Source organism: Salvelinus sp. IW2-2015, unplaced genomic scaffold (genome assembly GCF_002910315.2).
Source record: "Salvelinus sp. IW2-2015 unplaced genomic scaffold, ASM291031v2 Un_scaffold1826, whole genome shotgun sequence".
Taxonomy (NCBI): domain Eukaryota; kingdom Metazoa; phylum Chordata; class Actinopteri; order Salmoniformes; family Salmonidae; genus Salvelinus; species Salvelinus sp. IW2-2015.
Genome location: NW_019943197.1, coordinates 113,940 through 120,697, shown reverse-complemented (window position 1 = coordinate 120,697; position 6,758 = coordinate 113,940). Strand labels below are relative to the sequence as shown.

The window sequence follows — 6,758 nt, the reverse complement described above, 5'->3', positions numbered from 1 at the left end:
CTTGTTCTATTTTATGAAATGTTTTATGATGAGTAAATGGTAATACACGTTGCTCTCTGTATTATTCTGAGTCGAGTGTGATGTGGGTGCAATTGTAAACTATGATTTCTACCTGAAATATGCACATTTTTCTAACAAAAACTATCCTATACACTAAATTAATAAATATGTTATCAGACTGTCATCTGATGAGGTTTTTTCTTGGTTAGTGGCTATCAATATCTTTATTTGGCCGAATTGGTGATAGCTACTGGTGGAGAGAAAAAATGGTGGACAAAGAAAAATGGTGTCTTTTGATAACGTGGTTAGCTAATAGATTTACATATTGTGTCTTCCCTGTAAAACATTTTAAAAATCAGAAATGATTGTTGGATTCACAAGAAGTGGATCTTTCATCTGGTATCTTGGACTTGTGATTGAATGATATTTAGATGCTACTATTTACTTGTGACACTATGCTAGCTATGCTATTCAGCTTTTTTACTGGTGCGGGGTGCTCCCGGATCCGGGTTTCTGACTCGGTAGAAGTTAATGAATGACAATGTCAAAATTTGATATAAGTGGAAGATTGGATTCATATGAGGGGAATCCTAAGTATGAAGAATCTCTTTTATATATCTCTAAAGGGAGGAAGAATATCTTCACTTTTTAAGTGGTGGTTTCTGTCCTCCATCTCTCTTTTTGTTGATGGGTACTTGTGTTCTTCTTAAGGCTAGGTGTCCGGCTAGCGGGACAACTTCCGGTGAAACTGGATGGCGCGCAATTCAAATAAATAATCATAACAATTATGGATATTAAAAATGTTGGTAAATACAAGTGTCTTATATCGTTAAAGCTTAAATTTGTGTTAATCTTTCTGCACTGTCCGATTTACAGTAGACTTTACAGCGAAAGCATGCCATGCGATTGTTTGAGGACAGCGCCCCACATCAAAATATTTTTCTACCGGCACAGGCTTTATACATTCACAAATATCGATTAAATATTCACTTACTTTTTGAAAATCTTCCTCTGATTTGTCATCCAAAAGGTCCCAGCTACAACATGTTGTGTTGTTTTGTTAGATAATATCCTTCTTTATATCCCAAAAAGTCAGTTTAGTTGGCACTATTATTTTGAGAAATCCAATCGTTCAACATGCAGAGAAAGGAATCCAAAAAGCTACCACTAAACTTTGTTAATAAAGATACAACTTCTCACAGCAACAGGAAATATAGTGGCCAGTTACAGTTATCGCCTTGCTAACGTTAGCCAGTTAGCTAATGTTAGTAGAATTCATAACCAATCATATGTTTAGTAAATTCATAATATATTGTAAGTTTTGAAATTCCTAACATATCATACAAAATGGATGACGGGCATCCACACATTGATACACACCATATAAAACGTAACATATTCTAAATGGAGTGTCTTGGTTTACTACAGAATAATAGGAAACGCTTTGAGACCAGGTTGGAAATACACCATTGCAAGTTACATAGGACTTTATGAACATAAAAATGTATGTTTCTGCACGTAGTATAAATCCTAAAATACAGCGTCTTGAACATTTCAGAACATTTAACTTCTAGTCTTAAAGAAACAACATTTAATTTAGGAGATGTAATATTTAGCATATCATGCATCAATTTCCAAAAGTATATCATTTCAAAAGCTTTCCTTGTGAAGTAAGGTACCTTCATTTGGAAGACACTTTGTATTCTGTTTTTGAATATTAATAATCTGTTTGTTACAATTTTTATTACTCAGTTGACTTTTAGAGCCTTGGAGCATGGGGCATCAGCCAACCTCATGACATTAACATAAAGTAAATTATTTGTGAGGCAATTGGAAGAATAATAACTATTGGTTTAGACATCCATGTCTCTGTGTCTCTATGACTACAGTGTACTTACCAGTGTCCCCAGCTTGAGGTTGTTTATTTATGCTCCTGTTCACAGTATCCTGTCCATGGCTCTTCCTGTCCACATTAGCATAAATCTCCCCAGACTGCTCCATATAAAAGGTAATTATAATGGTCCCCTTAACATATACTTTAGTACTTTATGGATCTGCATACAGTACAACAGACAATAATATTATGTCATACCTTCTGTTAAAAAGCTGTTGTGTCTGAAAACGTACAGTGTTATAGACTTAACCTGTCTGGCCCCGGGGTTCCGCTAGCGGAACTCCTTCCACATTCCACTGAAAAGGCAGAGCGCGAAATTCAAAAAATATTTTTGAGAAATATTTAACTTTCACACATTAACAAGTCCAATACAGCAAATGAAGATACACATCTTGTGAATCCAGTCAACATGTCCGATTTTTTTATTGTTTTACAGCGAAAACAGCACGTATATGTTAGCTCACCACCAAATACAAAAAAGGACAGACATTTTTCACAGCACAGTAGCATGCACAAAGCCAACCTAACTAACCAAGAGAACCAACCAAACTAACCAAGAAACAAGTAGAAAGAGGAGGATGGAAGCGCTACTAAGGTACACTATAGTATATTTTGGTAGATAGGTGCTCTTTGGTAAAAGGTGTAAATTGGTCATCAAAAGAAAGGAGGACCAAGGCACTATTCATATAATTAATTAAAATGCCTTTTTTAGTATGGCATGTTCAATAGAAACAAAGTTGGTTAAAAACCGACGCGTTTCGGCTGCATGGCCTTCGTCAGGGAGTACAGAAAAAGGAGAATACAATGTCCTCTTTGTATTCTCAAAACCACTCATGTCATCTATAGACTGGAATGTCCACAGTGCAAGGTGTTCTACATTGGACGGACAAAGAGACGCCTTCAAGATCGCTTGGCGGACACAAGTACGCCATACGGGTAGGCAATGAAGACTACCCCATGGCAAGGCACTACAAGTCCTTACACCATGGTAACCCTGCCTCCCTACAAGCTATGGGTATTGATCATGTTCCGGCCTCTATTAGAAAAGGGGACCGTCTTAAACAGTTAAACCAAAGGAAAGTTTTTGGATTTACAAACTACAGGCCACTAAGTACCCTGGTTTAAATGAAGATATGGATTTCTCACCCTTCCTGTAGGGTCGTGATGGATCCATTTGCTGTCATCTAGTGGACATTTTGCTCAATTGCCCTCTAGCTATGTTTGGACTGTTGTTCATGTTTTGCTGTGTCTGGTACTGGATACGTGAAATATTGCTTTCTTGTTCTGGAACTTCTCCCAGTCATGTTAGGGTTGGACTGCCTCTCTGGTTTCTGATGCTTCTAGCTTGGAGTTGTATGCTCATGATAACATAGCTACAGTATTTCACCTTTTCATGTGTATATTATTGCTTACTAGTGTGTCCAATTTGGTAACCACTCCCTCTTCTAATTAGGGCTAATTGGAAAAGCCTTTCAAAAGAGGACATTGTATTCTCCTTTTTCTGTACTCCCTGACGAAGGCCATGCAGCCGAAACGCGTCGTTTTTAAACAACTTTGTTCTAATAACATGCCATCAATAAAGCATTTAATTAATTATATGAAGAGTGCCTTGGTCCTCCTTTCTTTTTGATAACCAAGAAACAACTTCATCAGATGACAGTCTTATAACATGTTACACAATAAATCTATGTTTTGTTCAAAAAATTTGCATATTTGAGCTATAAATCAGTTTTACATTGCAGTTACCATCACAGCTACCGTCAGAAATAGCACCGAAGCAGCCAGAGTAATTATAGAGACCAACGTGGAATACCTAAATACTCATCATAAAACATTTCTGAAAAATGCATCGTGTACAGCAAATGAAAGACAAGCATCTGTGATCTAGGCAATATTTCAGATTTTTAAGTGTTTTACAGCGAAAACACAATATAGCAATATAGCTTACCACAATAGCCAGAAACACAAGCCATTTACCAGCAGCAAATTTTAGCGATCGTAACAAACCAGCAAGAGATATATCATTTTTGATAACCTTAGAAGCTTCATCAGATGACAGTCCTATAACATCAGGTTATACATACACTTGTGTTTTGTTCGAAAATGTGCATATTAGAGCTGAAATCAGTGGTTATTCATTATGCTAACGTAGCATCTTTTTCCAATAATGTGCGGATATTTTTCTAAAACTCACCTATTCTGACCAAATAACTATTCATAAACATGACAAAAAAATACATGTTGTATAGGAAATGATAGATACACTAGTTCTTAATGCAATCGCCTGTTAGAATTCTAAAAAGAACTTCATTACGACATCCAGCTATGTTATACGACAGAGTGCCCAAATCTGGGCGCTACCTAATAGTACACATGTTCGACAGAATTTGAATAGCATCATAAAATGGGTCTTACTTTTGATGATCTTCCATCAGAATGTTGTACAAGGGGTCCTTTGTCCAGAACATTCGTTGTTTTTGAAAGTCCCTTTTCCCTCTTGAATTAGCAAGCACACTAGCCAAGTGGCGCGAAGCTATCCTTCCTGAACAAAGGCACACAACGCAACACGCCTAACGTCCCGAAAAATTTTCAATAATCTAATAAAACTATATTGAAAAAACATACTTTACATGATGATTGTCACATTTATCAAATAAAATCAAAACCGGAGATATTAGCCGTCTATAACGACAGCTTTTCAGAAGGCAATCCCCGGGTACTTCTTGCGCCTTCCAGAAAACAGGAAATTGGTGTCACGTCATGCCAAGAGCTCTTATTCCCTCAGATCAAGTTATACACTCCATTTCTTCTCTCACTGCCTGTTGACATCTAGTGGAAGGCGTATGAAGTGCATGTATACTAATACATATCAAGCACATTTATAGGCAGGCCCTAGAACAGAGCATCGATTTCAGATTTTCCACTTCCTGTCAGGAAGTTTTCGCAAAATGAGTTCTGTTTTACTCACAGATATAATTCAAACGGTTTTAGAAACTAGAGAGTGTTTTCTATCCAATAGTAATAATAATATGCATATTGTACGAACAAGAATTGAGTACGAGGCCGTTTGAAATGGGCACCTTTTATCCAGGCTACTCAATACTGCCCCTGCAGCCCAAAGAAGTTAAAACAAACTGTAGCATGCTTTCTGGTCATGCGTCTCTATCTAACAGGACACTTCAAGTGACTTTGATTCAAAATGGCCGTACTTCTTCATTACACAAAGGAAAAACCCTCAACTAATTTCTGAAGACTGTTGACATCCAGTGGAAGCAGTAGGAACTGCAAGAAGGTCAATTAGAAATCTGTATTCCAAACAAAAATCCATTGAAAAAGAGAGTGACCTCAAAAAAAAAAAATCTGAATAGTTTGTCCTCGGGGTTTCGCTAAATAAGTTCTGTTATACTCACAGACATGATTGAAACAGTTTTAGAAACATCAGAGTGTTTTCTATCCAAAACCTACTAACACTATGCATATCTTATCTTCTGGGGATGAGTAGCTGGCAGTTGAATTTGGGTATGCTTTTCATCCAAACGTGAAAATGCTGCCCCCTTTCCTAGAGAAGTTAATTTCTCCATTTCTACAAAAATATAAATATAGTTAATTTCTCCAATTTTGTGGAAGTAGGAGTTTTGGCAGGGGAAGATCCTTTGTCTCGCAGAGGTTTCTTTCCCCTCAATCCTGCCAAACCCAAAGTTTCTACAAGGTATTTATGACCATCATAAAACCTGTGGTGGGAGAGAGAGAGAGAGTGAGAGAGGGGGGCTGTGATATACACACAAAAGGGCACGTTGTGACACCTTTGACATCTTTAACAATGCCTGGGTCTTTCTTTCTATGTAGGTCTACTATACATTACGTCTCTGTTTCTAGAATTAATGTGGTGGTCTTCCAACATGGCTCCCAGGAGGCGTCGTACATCAACTGCAAGCCCTCTATACGCTAAATCTCTGCTTCTAGTGATATTTCTGTCTCTGAGTCATCTGTGTGTCTCTGTCTGTGTGACTGATGTAGGTGTTAACTCTAAGGAAGTATCAACAAAATGACACGGGTAGTTGTGGATATGCCAATACAAAAATACAACAAGTTGCAAACTTGTGTTCGTACTTGTGTGTGTGTGTGTGTATTTGTGCATGTGAGAGATTGTAACAGTGCTGAATGTTAAACCATTTTCTGCAGCACAATATAAATAATTCCGTGTCTCTACATGGTCAGCTTGTCCAGAGTACATCTCAACACAGTCCTCCTGTCCAGGAAATGGGACTTGCTATTTGTGATGATTGATGGGACACTGTCATACCAGAAAGATATAGATAACAGAGGGGAAATGGAGAACAAAGGCTAGTTGTTAACATATATTACATATCATATGTAACAGCCCCAAGATATTTCAGGGAGTTTTCATAACTCCTCTTTCCTTTCACCTTTCTGCTGATCTGGACCCTCTGTTTACTCCCAAATATACATCAACATGTTCAGGAGGTCCAGGACTACAAACATGGGTCATTATAATGTCCATACAATAGATTTGACACTATAAACTGGATATTGAGGGTGGGTAGGCTTAACCAGTGAGGATGAGATTTTGAGTGACAGCTGTTTGAACGACTGAAAATATCCACTTCACTCTTTTTGGACCCTTATAGGAGAACAGCAGTCAGATATGAGCATTTTATATTGTATGTAACTTTACAACAATGACTGACTGGCAAAGATGACTTAGTACATTTTTGAGATCCTTAGATATCTCTACTACACTCACTGTGTAACGGCGTTCCTCCTCCTCTTCATACGAAGAGGAGGAGCAGGGATCGAACCAAAATGCAGACTTGTGATTTGACATTATATTTATTAAGTAAAG

General features: G+C 37.6%; 1 protein-coding gene across 1 annotated transcript in view; it reads right to left on the bottom strand.

Moving 5' to 3' along the window:
* Positions 1–6,758, bottom strand: part of LOC112072112 (CD209 antigen-like protein C) — a 166,535-nt gene that overhangs the window by 132,938 nt on the left and 26,839 nt on the right. The window lies entirely within an intron of this gene.